This window comes from Alligator mississippiensis, chromosome 5, assembly GCF_030867095.1.
Source record: "Alligator mississippiensis isolate rAllMis1 chromosome 5, rAllMis1, whole genome shotgun sequence".
In the NCBI taxonomy this organism is placed as follows: domain Eukaryota; kingdom Metazoa; phylum Chordata; order Crocodylia; family Alligatoridae; genus Alligator; species Alligator mississippiensis.
This window is the reverse complement of record NC_081828.1, coordinates 26271-41484: the sequence shown is the minus strand read 5'-3', so window position 1 is coordinate 41484 and position 15214 is coordinate 26271.

The following is a 15214-nucleotide window of genomic DNA, read 5'->3' as shown; positions in this document are numbered from 1 at the left end:
TTGGCTCGTTTGACACTGGACCGAGCACCGGACACCACAGAGACTGACGGCGAAGGTCATATATTTGCACTTGCTTGCCCCGCTTCTGTTCTGTTACCCAACCTGTCCCTGCTGCCCCCCACCAGTTGCCCCCTTTGTCCTGCTGCTTGCCTTGACCTGTGAACTTGGCCGGTTTTGGCTGCTTCATTTTTTGCACTAAGCGAGCCAGCGTGTGGCCTGTCCATAACATGTGTGCCTTTTTAAGGCCCGTTTATTTTATTCCTGTAACCCTCTGCAATGCCCTTTAACACCCTGCCCCTTCTCCCTTTCACTCCTTGTTCCTTAGTGGCAGTGTCCCTTGGCTCTGTAAAGTGGAAGAGCTGTTTAACCAGCAAGGCCTTTACCTTCCCTGCTGTTTAACTGCAAGGTCCCTGCAGCCCGCACTTGTTCTGCCTCAAGCTACCTGTATCTGCTGTCAAGCCCCCTGCTGCCTTAACCTGCCTCTTGCCTCCGCAAGCCTCCATCTTTGCCCCTCAAGCCCGCTGCAGGCCCCTGCATCTCCTCTCAAGCCCCTGCTGCCTTAAGCTGTGTCTGGGTCCCCTGAACGTCTGTGCATCCCTCACTTTTTTCGCCTCAAGGTTGCTGCATCCCCCCTTGTGTACCCTCTAGCCCCCTGTACCCCGCCTCTTTGCTCTTCCAGCCTCCTGAAGTCCCCTCAAGTTCGCTGCTGCCTTAACTCCGCTGTGGCCTCCTCAAGCTCCCTGCATTCCTCCTGTTTGCCTGTCACGTCCCCTGCATCCCCTGTCTTTCCTCTTGAAGCCTTGTGCATGCCCTGTCAAGCCCCCTGCTCTCTTAAATTGTGCTCTGGGTCCCTCAAGGTTCCTACATTTCTCTGCCTTTCCCCCTCAAGCCTGCTGCATCCCCTCTTTTTGCCTCTCAAGTGCCCTACATGTCCTGTCAAGACCCCTGCTGCTGCAACCCTCCTCTTGTGCCCTCAAGGTCCTTGTGTGCCCCCTGTTTCCTTGTGAAGCTCTATGCATCCCCTGTATTTACCCCTTGAGCTCCCTACATCCCTTGTCTTTGCTCTTCCAGCCCCCTGCATCTCCCAGTGTTTCTGGCTCAAGCTCCATGTATCCTGTCTTTTTGCCCCTGAAGCTTCCTGCTGCCTTAAGCTCTGTCTGGCCCCCTCAAGCGACGTGTATCCCTGCTCTGTGTTCCTGAAGCCTCCGGCAGGCCCCTGCATCCCCTGTCAAGGCCCTGGTGCCTTAACGTGTGTGTGGCCCCTCTCAAGGTCCCTGCATCTCCCACTTTTTCTGCCTCAAGTTCGTTGCATTCCCCCTTGTGGCCCCTCAAGCTGCCTGGAGCGTTGCCTTTGCTCCTCCAGCCTCCTGCATGTGCCCTCAAGCCCCCCCGGGCCTTAAGTGCGCTCTGGCCCCCTCAAGCTCCCTGGATTGCCTGTGTTTTCCCGTCAAGCCTCGTGAATGCCGTGTCAAGCACTGTGCTGCCTTAACCCCTGACCGGCCCCCTCAGGGTCCCTGCACTCCCCCCCCCCCCCCCCGTTTCTGCCTGAAGCTCCCTGCATCCCTCCTTGTGTCCTGTTAACCTTGCTTCACCTCTCCTCTTTGCTCCTTCATCCTCCTGCATGTCCCCTCAAGCTCGCTGCTGCCTTGATTCCCCTGTAGGCCTGTCAAACTCCCTGCACACCCCCTGTTTCTGCATTACACTCTGTGCATCACCCCTTGCGTCCCCTCAAGCTCCCTGCACCCCCCGTTTGCTTGTCAAGTGTGCTGTTTGTCCCCTCACGCGTCCTTCTGCCTTAATCTCCCTCTGGCTCTGGCAAGTGCCCTGGATTCCCCCTCTGGGTTTGTGAAGCACCATGCATCCACATTTGTGCGCCCTCAAGGTCTCTGCATTCCCTTTTTGCTCCCCCAGCCCCCTGCATGTCCCCTGAAGCGTCCTGCTGCCTTAACTGCCCTGTGCATCCCCGCTGCTTTCCCTCCAAGCCTTGTGCGTTGTTCCTCTTTGCTCCTCCAGCCCTGTGCATGTCTCGCCAAGCCCTGTGCTGCCTTAACAAGCTTGCGGCCCTCTTAGGGTTCCTGCATCCTCCCGTTTCCCCCTGAAGACCTGTGCATCCCCGCACTTTGCCCTTCAAGCTGCTTGCATGTCCCCTGAAGCCCCCTGCTGGTTTAACACCCTCTGGCCCTCTCAAGGTTCCTAAATCCTGCTGTTTGCCCCTCAAGCCCCCTGCATCTGTCCCTCTTTCCTGTTTAGGCCCCTGCATGTTTACTCAACCCCCTGCTGCCTTAATGTCCTCCTCTCCGGGTCTCTCAAGGTCTCTGCATTCCCCTGTGTTTCTGCCTGAAGTTGCCTGCATCCCGCCCCCTTTACCTTTCCCTCTCAACCTGCTTGTATTCCTCCTTCATCACCTCTCAAGTGTCCTGGTGTGTTAACCCCTCTCTGGTCTCCTCAAGCTCCGTGTATCTCATTGTCTTTGGTGCTGAAGCGCTCTGCATCCCCCATCCTTGCCCTTGAAGGCTCCTGCATGTTCCCTGTTCCCCCCTGAAGGTCCCTGCATCCCCCCTCTTCCCCCCTGAAGGTGCCGGCATCTCCTCCCATGTCCTGTTAAGCCCCCTGTGCACTTCCCCACTTTGCTTCCTGAGCCTCCTGCATGTCCTCTCAAGTAGTGTGGTGCCTTAACGTGCCTCTGGCCCCCTCAAGGTCCCTGCATCCTCTTCTGTTTCTCTCTCCAAGGTCGGTGCATTTCTTTTTCTTTTCTTTTCTTTTCTTTTCTTTTCTTTTCTTTTCTATTCTCTTTTGTCTTTTCTTTCTTTTCTTTTATCTTTTCTTTTTCTTTTCTTTTCTTTCCTTTATTTTTTCTGTTTTGTTTTGTTTTGTTTTCTTTTCTTTTCTTGTCATTGTCTTTGGTGCTGAAGCCCCCTGCATCCCCCGTCCTTGCCGTTGAAGGCTCCTGGATGTTCCCTGTGACCCCTTGAAGGTTCCTGCACCTGCCCTATTCCCCCCTGAAGGTCCCTGCATCCCCCCTCTTCCCCCCTGAAGGTGTCGGCATCTCCTCTCATGTCCTGTGAAGCCCACTGTGCACTTCCCCCCTTGGCTCCCTCAGCCTCCTGCATGTCCCCTCAAGCAGTGTGGTGCTTTAACGTGCCTCTGGCCCCCTCAAGGTCCCTGCATTCTCTTCTGTTTCTGCAAGCTCCTTGCATTTCTTTTTCTTTTCTTTTTTTTTCTTTCTTTTTTTTCTTTTCTTTTCTTTCTTTTCTTTCTATTCTTTTATTTCTTTTTCCTTTCTTTTCTTTTTTCTTTTCTTTTATTCTTTTCTTGTTTCTTTTCTTTTCATTACTTTTTCTTTTTCTTTTTTCTTTTCTTTTATTCTTTTGTTTTATTTCTTTTTCTTTTCTCTTTTTTCATTTGTCTTTTCTTTGTCTTTTTTGTTTTCTTTTTCTTTTCTTTTCTTTGTTTTCTTTTCTTTTTTATTTTCTTTGTTTTCTTTTATTTCTTTTCTTTTCTTTCTTTTTTCTTTCTTTTGTTTCTTTTCTTTTGTTTTATTTCTTTTTGTTGTCTTCTTTCTTTTCTTTTCTCTTTTTCTCATTTCTTTTTCTTTTCTCTTCTTTTTCTTTACTTTTCTTTCTTTCTTTTCTTCCTTTTTTCTTTTTTCTTTTTCTTTTGTTTTTCTTTTTTTCTCTTCTCCTTTTTTCTTTACTTTTCTTTTTTCTTTGTTTTCTTTTATTTGTTTTATTCTTTTTTGTTTTCTTTTCCTTGTTTTCTTTTCTTTTCTTTTTTCTTTTCTTTCTTTTCTTTTCTTGACTTTTTTCTTTTATTTCTTTTGTTTTTCTTTTTTGTTTTTTCTTTTTCTTTTCTTTTTTGTTTTCTTTCTTTTTTCTTTTCTTTTTTCTTTTTTTTCTTTCTTTTCTTTTGCTATCCTCTTTTGTTTTTCTTTTTCTTTTTTCTTTTTCTTTTTTCTCTTTTCTTTTCTTTTTCTTCTTTTTCTTATTTCTTTTTACTTTCTTTTCTTTCTTTTTTTTCTTTACTTTTCTTTCTTTTTCTTTTCTTTTTTTCTTTTTTTCTCTTTTGTTTCTTATCTTTTTTCTTTTTCTTTTTTTTCTTTTCTTGTCTTTGTCTTTGGTGCTGAAGCCGCCTGCATCCCCGAAGGCTCCTGCATGTTCCCTGTGACCCGTTGAAGGTCCCTGCACCTGTTCTATTCGCCCCTGAAGGTCCCTGTATTCCCCCTCTTCCCCCCTGAAGGTGTCGGCATCTGCTCTCATGTCCTGTGAAGCCCACTGTGCACTTCCCCCCTTGGCTGCCTCAGCCTCCTGCATGTCCCCTCAAGCAATGTGGTGCCTTAATGTGCCTCTGGCCCCCTCAAGGTCCCTGCATCCTCTTCTGTTTCTCCAAGCTCCCTGCAGTTGTTTTTCTTTTCTTTTTCTTTCTTTTCTTTCTTTTCTTTCTATTCTTTTATTTCTTTTTTCTTTTCTTTCCTTTTTTTTTCTTTTCTTTTCATTTCTTTTTTCTTTTATTATTTTCTTTTCTTTTTCTTTTTTTATTTCTTTTTCTTTTTTCTTTTCTCTTTTGTTTTCTTTTCATTTTTCTTTGTCTTTTTTCTTTTCTTTTTCTTCTTTGTTTTCTCTTTTTGTTTTTTCTTTGTTTTCTTTTATTTGTTTTTTCTTTTCGTTGTTTTCTTTTCTTTTTCTTTTTTCTTCTTTTATTTTGTTTTATTTCTTTTTCTTTTCTTTCTTTTTTCTTTTCTCTTTCTTTTTTTCTCTTATCCTTTTTCTTTACTTTTCTTTTATTTTCTGTTTTCTTTTATTTGTTTTATTCTTTTGTGTTTTTTTTCTTTTCTTTTCTTTTCTTTTTTTTCTTTTCTTTCTTTTCTTTCTTTTCTTTTTCTTTTTTGTTTTCTTTCTTTTTATTTTCTTTTTGTTTTCTTTTTTCTTCTTTTTTTCTTTGTGTTTTTTCTTTTGCTGTTCTCTTCTTTTTTCTTTTTCTTTTTTCTCTTTTCTTTTTCTTTTTCTTGTTTTTGTTATTTCTTAACTTTTTTCTTTACTTTTCTTTCTTTTCTTTTTTTTCTTTCCTTTATTTCTTTCTCTTTTATTTCTTTTCTTTTTCTTTTTTTTTTCCTTTTCTTTTCTTTCTCTTCTTTTCTTTTCCTTACTTTTGGTATTCTTCTTTTCTTTTTCTTTTTGTTTTTCTTTTCTTTTTTTGTTTTATTTTTTACTTTCTTTTCTTTCTTTTGTTTTTTCTTTTTCTTTTCTTTTCTTTGTTATTTTTTCTCTGGTTTCTTTTCTTTTTGTTTTTCTTTTTTTTTTTGTTTTCTCTTCTTTCCTTTATTTCTTTTTCTTTTCTTTGTTGTCTTTTTTCTTTTGTTTTTCTTGTCTTTCTTTTCTTTCTTTACTTTTCTTTTTTGTTTCTTTTCTTTTCTTTCTTGTTTTGTTTTATTTCTTTTTCTTTTCTATTTTTTTGTTTTGTTTTCTTTGTTTTTGTTTTTTCCTTTTCTTTTTGTTTTTTCTCTTTTCTTTTCTTTTCTTTTCTTTTCATTGTCTTTAGTGCTGAAGCCCCCTGCATCCCCTGTCCTTGCCCTTGAAGGCTGCTGCATGTTCCCTGTGACCCCTGAAGGTCACTGCATCCTCTTCTGTTTCTCTCTCCAAGCTCCCTGCATTTCTTTTTCTTTTCTTTCTTTTCTTTTGTCTTTTTCTTTTATTTTTTTTGCTTTCTTTTATTTCTTTTTTCTTTTCTTTGTTTTCGTTTCTTTTTTTCTTTATCTTTTTTCTGTTTTCTTTTCTTTTGCTTCTTTCTTTTCTTTTATTACTTTTTCTTTCCTTTTCTTTTCTTTTTTCTTTTTTCTTCCATTTCTTTTCTTTTGTTTTTCTTTTCTTTTTTGTTTTATTTCTATTCTTTTCTTTGTTAAGTTTTTTCTTTTCTTTTCTGTCTTTTTCTTTTATCTCTTTCTTTCTTTTCTTTCTTTTGTTTTTTCTTTTTGCTTCTTCCTTTTCTTTCTTTTCGTTTTCTTTCTTTTTTTTCATTCTATTCTCTTTTCTTTTCTTTTCTTTTCTTTTCATTGTCTTTGGTGGTGAAGCCCCCTGCATCCCCCGTCCTTGCCCTTGAAGGCTCCTGCATGTTCCCTGTGTCCCCTTGAAGGTCCTTGCATCTGCCCTGTTTGCCCCTGAAGGTCCCTGCATCCCCCCTCTTCCCCCCGAAGGTGCCGGCATCTCTTCTCATGTCCTGTCAAGCCCCCTGTGCACTTCCCCCCTTGGCTCCCTCAGCGTCCTGCATGTCCCCTTAAGCACTGTGGTGCCTTAACGTGCCTCTGGCCCCCTCAAGGTCCGTGCATCCTCTTCTGTTTCTCTCTCCAAGCTCCCTGCATTTCTTTTCTTTTCTTTTTCTTTTCTTTTGTTTCTATTTTCTTTTGTTTTTTCTTTTCTTTTGTTTCTCTTTTCTTTGTTTTTTTTATTTTTCTTTTCTTTCTTTTGTTTTCTTTTTTTTAGAATATAATAGAATAGGGATAGTGGCGAATGTCTCTCTTCCCGTGGCCTGGCCCCGGTGGTGGCGGGAGAGCCTGCTGCCCCTTTGGTCACGCCCTAGCCTAGCGGATCAGATGGGGAAGTTAGCGAGATGGAGATCCAGCTCTCTGAGTTTCGCAATAGACGTCGTGAGCGGGATGGCCGCTCCCCCCCCCAACAAGACAGGGAACGTGCTCATGGAGGTGGTCCTTGCCTCGGACTACGAGAGGCGGGCGATGTGCGTGGACGTTGAGGGTGTTGACACTGTAGTTGTGGGCAAACGCCCACACTGGGGTGCAACCACGCTGCTCTTCCGTAGGCAACATCCACCCCAAGCTGGCGGAGCCCCCCTGGGTCTCTCCTGACTATGGGGGACTCCTGTCCTTGCTGAAGCTAACCAAGGGGCAGAAAAATGTAGCGGGGCACATCACCCAGTGGTGTGCGGACCCCAAAGTGTTTGTCAAGGCTGCCAGGGCGGCAGTCAAGCTCATGAAGCAAGATCGGGGCACACGTCAGATGGCCTACCGTCTGGACAAGCTTGCTCAGAGGGTGAGAGTGGAGTGGGGCCTGGGCGGGTCCCTCGACTAGAGTAGGGCACGGTAGGCCTTCCCTGACCTGTCTGTATTGCCTTGCTCTGCTCTTGGGTGCTCGCTCTTCCACCCGCACTCTGCTTTGCTCTTCCTCTCCCACACCCACCCCCATGGCAGCCACAACCATTGGCACCTTCAACGTCAACGGCTGTCGAGACGCGGTGAAGCGCGAGGCCGTCCTGGAGCTCCTGCGGCAGAAGAGGCTGGCCATCGCCTTCCTACAAGAAACTCACTCTGACAGTTTCAACCAGGCGGCCTGGCGGGCTGCCTGGCGAGGACAGGTGTTCCTGAGCCACGGCACCAGCCTCCGCGCGGGGGTCGCGACACTCTTATCGCCGCAGCTGCAGCTTGACGCGGCGGTGCCGCGGGAGGTCGTCCCCGGCCGCCTGCTGACCGTCCGCGTCACCCTCGCGCAACACCGTCTGCTGCTCGTCAACATCTACGCGCCCTCCGATGGCCAGGAGAGGGTCGCTTTCTTCGAGAGCTTGGCTGCCCTCCTGCGCGACGCTAGCGAGGATGATGACCTGCTCCTCCTCGGGGGCGATTTCAATTGCACCACTGCCCCGCGCCTCGACCGCACAGGGCCTGAGCCCCACCTGCCCTCCGCTCGCAAGCTGCAAGCTGCCCTGGAGGGGGCAGACCTCGTGGACGTCTGGCGAGCCCTGCATCCCGATGCGCGCCAGTACACCTGGGCCAAGACGAGCGCCGGCGGTCTCACCATGGCTCGCCTCGACCGCCTTTATATCACCAGGCACCACCTGCCACTCCTGCGCAGCAGCCGCATCGCTCCCTCGGGTCTATCAGATCATGGCCTGGCCTTCAGCGAACTGAGCCTGCCGGGGAGAGCCTGTGCACGGGCACCGTATTGGTGTTTGAACATTAGTCTGCTCCAGGACTCTTATTTCCGGGACTGCTTTGCCCACTTTTGGCGGAGGTGGGAGGCTGCGAGACCGAGCCACTCCTCCTGGAAGGTGTGGTGGGACGTGGGCAAGGTCCAGACCCGAGCCTTCTGCCAGCAGTACACCCAGCTGGCCGCGAACGAGATGCGCCGCCGTATCCGGGAGTTGGAGGAGGACGTGGCGGAGCTCGAGGCTGCTCTGCTGGCCGCCGGCAGCGACGCGGCACTGAGCGAGAGCCTCCGGCTCCGCAGGAAATGCCTGCGCGACTTGGCGGAGAGCGCGGCCCGCGGCGCGAGGATCCGCGCCCGCTGCCAGGAGCTGGTGGAAGCCGACGCCCCGACCCGCTTCTTTTTCGACCTGGAGCGGCGGCGGGCAGCGAGCAAAGTCTTGGACCATCTCAAGACTCCTGAGGGCCGGGTCATTACAGAGCCGGGCGAAGTCCGCGAACGTGCCGTCGCCTTCTATCGCGACCTGTTCGCGGCCGAGCCGTCGTGCCCCGAGGCCACGCGGGAACTCCACGAGGGCCTACCGCGTCTCGATGCCCTGGAGGCCGGCGAGCTGGAGCGGGACTTGTCCCTGGAAGAGCTGGCGGCCGCCACGGCCGGCCTCGCCTCCGGCAAAGCCCCGGGCCTCGACGGGCTGCCTGCCGAGTTCTACAAGACCTTCTGGCCTCTCCTCGGCCCCAGCCTCCTGCGCGTTTTCCAGGAGAGCCTCGCCGACAAGGTCTTGCCCATCAGCTGCCGCCGAGCGGTGCTGACCCTGCTGCCCAAGAAGGGAGACCTGGGCTACATGAAGAACTGGCGGCCGGTCTCCCTGCTGTGCGCGGACTACAAGATTCTGGCCAAAGCGCTGGCCACCCGCCTCCGCGCGGTCATGGCCTCTCTCACCGGGCCCGAGCAGAGCTACTGCGTGCCGGGCAGGACCATACAAGACAACCTGTTCCTGCTGCGGGACCTGCTCACGGCTAGCGAGCTCTTTGGCCTCGACGTCGGCCTCCTCTCTCTCGACCAGGAGAAGGCCTTTGACCGCGTGGGCCACGCCTACCTCTTCCGCACGCTGGAGGCCTTTGGCTTTGGGCCCCTCTTCACCGGGGCCCTCCGGGTCTTGTACCGGGACATTTCCAGCCTGCTCAAGGTGAACGGGGTGCTTTGCGCTCCGTTCCCCGCGCGCAGGGGCATTCGCCAGGGCTGTCCGCTGTCGGGCATGCTCTACGCCCTGGCCATCGAGCCGCTGTTACACGCGCTGCGCCGCCGCCTGAGTGGGGTGGCCCTGCCATCGGCCACGGGCCCGTCCGCTGGCCCTCGTCTCCGGCTGTCGGCCTATGCGGACGACGTCACCGTCTTCCTCGCCACCCGGGAAGACGTGCGGGCTCTGGCAGATTGCCAGCGGGCCTACGAGCGCGCCTCCTCCGCCCGCATTAACTGGGGCAAGAGTGACACTCTGCTGCTTGGCGCATGGACTGGCAGGCCTCCGCCGGACTTGCCGGGGGGCCTCGCCTGGCGCCGCGAGGGCCTCAAGGTCTTGGGCGTGTTCCTGGGGCCGACGACCTTCATGGCGCGCAACTGGGACGGCCTCGAGGAGGGAGTGGAGGCCCGCCTGCAGCGGTGGCGCTGGCGCCTGCCCAGCCTTTCCTACCGGGGGCGCGTCCTCGTCATCAATAACCTGGCGGCGGCCACCCTGTGGCACCGCTGCGCGGTGCTGGACCCTCCGCCGGAGCTACTGGAGCGACTGCAGCAGCTCCTGGTCGATTTCCTGTGGGACGGACGCCACTGGCTCCCACGAGCTGCCCTCTACCTGCCCACCGGCGAGGGGGGCCAGGGCCTGATCGATCTGGCCAGCAGGGTGGCCGCCTATCGGCTGCAGGCCCTCCAGCGGCTCCTGTACACCGAAGGCCACCTCCCGTGGCGACAGCTGGCGTGCCGATTCCTGCGGCGAGTGGGGGGCCTCGGCTTTGACCGGGAGCTGTTTCAACTGGACCTCACCTTCCTGAACGGGGCGGTCCTTCCCCCGTTCTACCGCAGCGTGGTGTGGGCCTGGCGGGCGGCCTTCCATCTCTGTCCCCAGGCCAGGCACCTGCGGTTCCCGCAGCTCCTTCGAGAGCCCTTGGTCCACAACCCGGCCCTGCACCGTGTCGTGCCGAGCCTGGCCTCCGCCAGCCTCACGGCAGCTCTCGTCGAGGCGCGCTCCACCCGCCTGGAGCACCTCCTGGACCCCGCTCGGTCGGACTGGCTGTCACCCGAGGCCCTGGCTGCCCGGCTGGCGATGCGCTCCGTCCGCACCGCGGGGCGGCTTCTGCGGGCCGTTAGGGCCGCCCTCCCGACGGAGGCAGCGACCGCCCTGGAAGCCCATCTCCAGACTCGCCGGCCCCTCCCCACCGCAGACGCCGCAGAAGACGCCTTCCCACCGCTACCCGTCATCCCAGCGGTACCCGGCGAGCTGGCCGAGCGGCCCAACACGCTGCTCAGGCTCCCGGTGCCCCCCAGCAGCAATACGGGCTGCCCTTTTGGCACCCTGCCCCGCAAGGGCCTCTACATGTGGGTGGTGCGCACCCGGCACGCCCAGGTGCTCGCCGGCCGCCCGGACACCGCGTGGCGGCGGCGCCTGGCGCGGCCCGGGACCCCGGCGTGGCGCACGCTGTATAAGGCGCCCATCGCCAAGAAGACCGGCGACCTGCAGTGGCGGCTCGTGCACGGCATCCTGGCCACCGGCACCTTTGTGCGTCACTTGGACCCAGCGGCCTCGGCGGCCTGCCCCTTCTGCCCGGGGGTGCTGGACGAGGACATTTTCCACGCCTTCCTCGACTGCCCCCGGCTGCAGCCTCTCTTTGCCGCCCTGGGCGCACTGCTTCGGGTACTGGGCCGAGACCTCTCCGAAGACGCTTACGTCCACTCCTTTCCATACCGGGCGGCCGAGCGGGCCACGGTCAGCCTGGCCAACTTCCTGCTGGGCCAGGCCAAGATGGCCACCCTGAAGAGCCGGCGAAACCAGCTCAGCGGCAGCGGGATGGTCGACGCCCTGCAGCTCTTCCGCCTGCTGGTGCGGGCCCGCCTCTCGCTCGAGTTTGAGCACGCTGTCCTCCGGCGGACGGTGCCCGCCTTTGAGGAGTGCTGGGCCCTCGAGGGGGTGCTGTGCCGGGTCGAGGCGGGACGCCTGATCCTCGTTCTGTGATGCCACCGGCTGCTCAAGCCGCAGAGACGCGTCAAGCGGGCCGAGGCCCTGGACTTTTGCTCGTGCGGGTCGACCCCGGAGGCCTCCATGGGTGTCCCTGCTGGCAGAACTGTAAATACTGTAAATAGTCCTTATGTTTCTTTGTGTTGGTTGTTTTTTTTTTTGTCTAGAGTGTACGGGCAGGCCTTGCAGGCCACGAGCCCAGGCCTTGTACATGAGGCCCAGAGCTTCGGGCGTCTTTGTACATGCTTTTGACTGGCTCCGAGTCATCACCCTCCGGGGAATAAAGGTCTCTTAAAAGTCAAAAGTCTTTGTCCCTGCTGGCAGAACTGTAAATACTGTAAATAGTCCTTATGTTCGTTGTGTTGGTTGTTTTTTTTTTTGTCTAGAGTGTACGGGCAGGGCTTGAGGGCCAAGAGCCCAGGCCTTGTCCATGAGGCCCAGAGCTTCGGGCATCCTTGTACATGCTTTTGACTGGCTCCGAGTCATCACCCTCCGGGGAATAAAGGTCTCTTAAAAGTCAAAAGTCTTTTCTTCCTTTTTTCTTTTTTCTTTTTCTTTTGTTTTTCTTTTTTTCTCTTCTCCTTTTTTCTTTACTTTTCTTTTTTCTTTGTTTTCTTTTATTTGTTTTATTCTTTTTTGTTTTCTTTTCCTTGTTTTCTTTTCTTTTCTTTTTTCTTTTCTTTCTTTTCTTTTCTTGACTTTTTTCTTTTATTTCTTTTGTTTTTCTTTTTTGTTTTTTCTTTTTCTTTTCTTTTTTGTTTTCTTTCTTTTTTCTTTTCTTTTTTCTTTTTTTTCTTTCTTTTCTTTTGCTATCCTCTTTTGTTTTTCTTTTTCTTTTTTCTTTTTCTTTTTTCTCTTTTCTTTTCTTTTTCTTCTTTTTCTTATTTCTTTTTACTTTCTTTTCTTTCTTTTTTTTCTTTACTTTTCTTTCTTTTTCTTTTCTTTTTTTCTTTTTTTCTCTTATCTTTTTTCTTTTTCTTTTTTTTCTTTTCTTGTCTTTGTCTTTGGTGCTGAAGCCGCCTGCATCCCCGAAGGCTCCTGCATGTTCCCTGTGACCCGTTGAAGGTCCCTGCACCTGTTCTATTCGCCCCTGAAGGTCCCTGTATTCCCCCTCTTCCCCCCTGAAGGTGTCGGCATCTGCTCTCATGTCCTGTGAAGCCCACTGTGCACTTCCCCCCTTGGCTGCCTCAGCCTCCTGCATGTCCCCTCAAGCAATGTGGTGCCTTAATGTGCCTCTGGCCCCCTCAAGGTCCCTGCATCCTCTTCTGTTTCTCCAAGCTCCCTGCAGTTGTTTTTCTTTTCTTTTTCTTTCTTTTCTTTCTTTTCTTTCTATTCTTTTATTTCTTTTTTCTTTTCTTTCCTTTTTTTTTCTTTTCTTTTCATTTCTTTTTTCTTTTATTATTTTCTTTTCTTTTTCTTTTTTTTATTTCTTTTTCTTTTTTCTTTTCTCTTTTGTTTTCTTTTCATTTTTCTTTGTCTTTTTTCTTTTCTTTTTCTTCTTTGTTTTCTCTTTTTGTTTTTTCTTTGTTTTCTTTTATTTGTTTTTTCTTTTCGTTGTTTTCTTTTCTTTTTCTTTTTTCTTCTTTTATTTTGTTTTATTTCTTTTTCTTTTCTTTCTTTTTTCTTTTCTCTTTCTTTTTTTCTCTTATCCTTTTTCTTTACTTTTCTTTTATTTTCTGTTTTCTTTTATTTGTTTTATTCTTTTGTGTTTTTTTTCTTTTCTTTTCTTTTTTTTTTCTTTCTTTTCTTTCTTTTCTTTTTCTTTTTTGTTTTCTTTCTTTTTATTTTCTTTTTGTTTTCTTTTTTCTTCTTTTTTTCTTTGTGTTTTTTCTTTTGCTGTTCTCTTCTTTTTTCTTTTTCTTTTTTCTCTTTTCTTTTTCTTTTTCTTGTTTTTGTTATTTCTTAACTTTTTTCTTTACTTTTCTTTCTTTTCTTTTTTTTCTTTCCTTTATTTCTTTCTCTTTTATTTCTTTTCTTTTTCTTTTTTTTTTCCTTTTCTTTTCTTTCTCTTCTTTTCTTTTCCTTACTTTTGGTATTCTTCTTTTCTTTTTCTTTTTGTTTTTCTTTTCTTTTTTTGTTTTATTTTTTACTTTCTTTTCTTTCTTTTGTTTTTTCTTTTTCTTTTCTTTTCTTTGTTATTTTTTCTCTGGTTTCTTTTCTTTTTGTTTTTCTTTTTTTTTTTGTTTTCTCTTCTTTCCTTTATTTCTTTTTCTTTTCTTTGTTGTCTTTTTTCTTTTGTTTTTCTTGTCTTTCTTTTCTTTCTTTACTTTTCTTTTTTGTTTCTTTTCTTTTCTTTCTTGTTTTGTTTTATTTCTTTTTCTTTTCTATTTTTTTGTTTTGTTTTCTTTGTTTTTGTTTTTTCCTTTTCTTTTTGTTTTTTCTCTTTTCTTTTCTTTTCTTTTCTTTTCTTTTCTTTTCTTTTCTTTTCATTGTCTTTAGTGCTGAAGCCCCCTGCATCCCCTGTCCTTGCCCTTGAAGGCTGCTGCATGTTCCCTGTGACCCCTGAAGGTCACTGCATCCTCTTCTGTTTCTCTCTCCAAGCTCCCTGCATTTCTTTTTCTTTTCTTTCTTTTCTTTTGTCTTTTTCTTTTATTTTTTTTGCTTTCTTTTATTTCTTTTTTCTTTTCTTTGTTTTCGTTTCTTTTTTTCTTTATCTTTTTTCTGTTTTCTTTTCTTTTGCTTCTTTCTTTTCTTTTATTACTTTTTCTTTCCTTTTCTTTTCTTTTTTCTTTTTTCTTCCATTTCTTTTCTTTTGTTTTTCTTTTCTTTTTTGTTTTATTTCTATTCTTTTCTTTGTTAAGTTTTTTCTTTTCTTTTCTGTCTTTTTCTTTTATCTCTTTCTTTCTTTTCTTTCTTTTGTTTTTTCTTTTTGCTTCTTCCTTTTCTTTCTTTTCGTTTTCTTTCTTTTTTTTCATTCTATTCTCTTTTCTTTTCTTTTCTTTTCTTTTCATTGTCTTTGGTGGTGAAGCCCCCTGCATCCCCCGTCCTTGCCCTTGAAGGCTCCTGCATGTTCCCTGTGTCCCCTTGAAGGTCCTTGCATCTGCCCTGTTTGCCCCTGAAGGTCCCTGCATCCCCCCTCTTCCCCCCGAAGGTGCCGGCATCTCTTCTCATGTCCTGTCAAGCCCCCTGTGCACTTCCCCCCTTGGCTCCCTCAGCGTCCTGCATGTCCCCTTAAGCACTGTGGTGCCTTAACGTGCCTCTGGCCCCCTCAAGGTCCGTGCATCCTCTTCTGTTTCTCTCTCCAAGCTCCCTGCATTTCTTTTCTTTTCTTTTTCTTTTCTTTTGTTTCTATTTTCTTTTGTTTTTTCTTTTCTTTTGTTTCTCTTTTCTTTGTTTTTTTTATTTTTCTTTTCTTTCTTTTGTTTTCTTTTTTTTAGAATATAATAGAATAGGGATAGTGGCGAATGTCTCTCTTCCCGTGGCCTGGCCCCGGTGGTGGCGGGAGAGCCTGCTGCCCCTTTGGTCACGCCCTAGCCTAGCGGATCAGATGGGGAAGTTAGCGAGATGGAGATCCAGCTCTCTGAGTTTCGCAATAGACGTCGTGAGCGGGATGGCCGCTCCCCCCCCCAACAAGACAGGGAACGTGCTCATGGAGGTGGTCCTTGCCTCGGACTACGAGAGGCGGGCGATGTGCGTGGACGTTGAGGGTGTTGACACTGTAGTTGTGGGCAAACGCCCACACTGGGGTGCAACCACGCTGCTCTTCCGTAGGCAACATCCACCCCAAGCTGGCGGAGCCCCCCTGGGTCTCTCCTGACTATGGGGGACTCCTGTCCTTGCTGAAGCTAACCAAGGGGCAGAAAAATGTAGCGGGGCACATCACCCAGTGGTGTGCGGACCCCAAAGTGTTTGTCAAGGCTGCCAGGGCGGCAGTCAAGCTCATGAAGCAAGATCGGGGCACACGTCAGATGGCCTACCGTCTGGACAAGCTTGCCCAGAGGGTGAGAGTGGAGTGGGGCCTGGGCGGGTCCCTCGACTAGAGTAGGGCACGGTAGGCCTTCCCTGACCTGTCTGTATTGCCTTGCTCTGCTCTTGGGTGCTCGCTCTTCCACCCGCACTCTGCTTT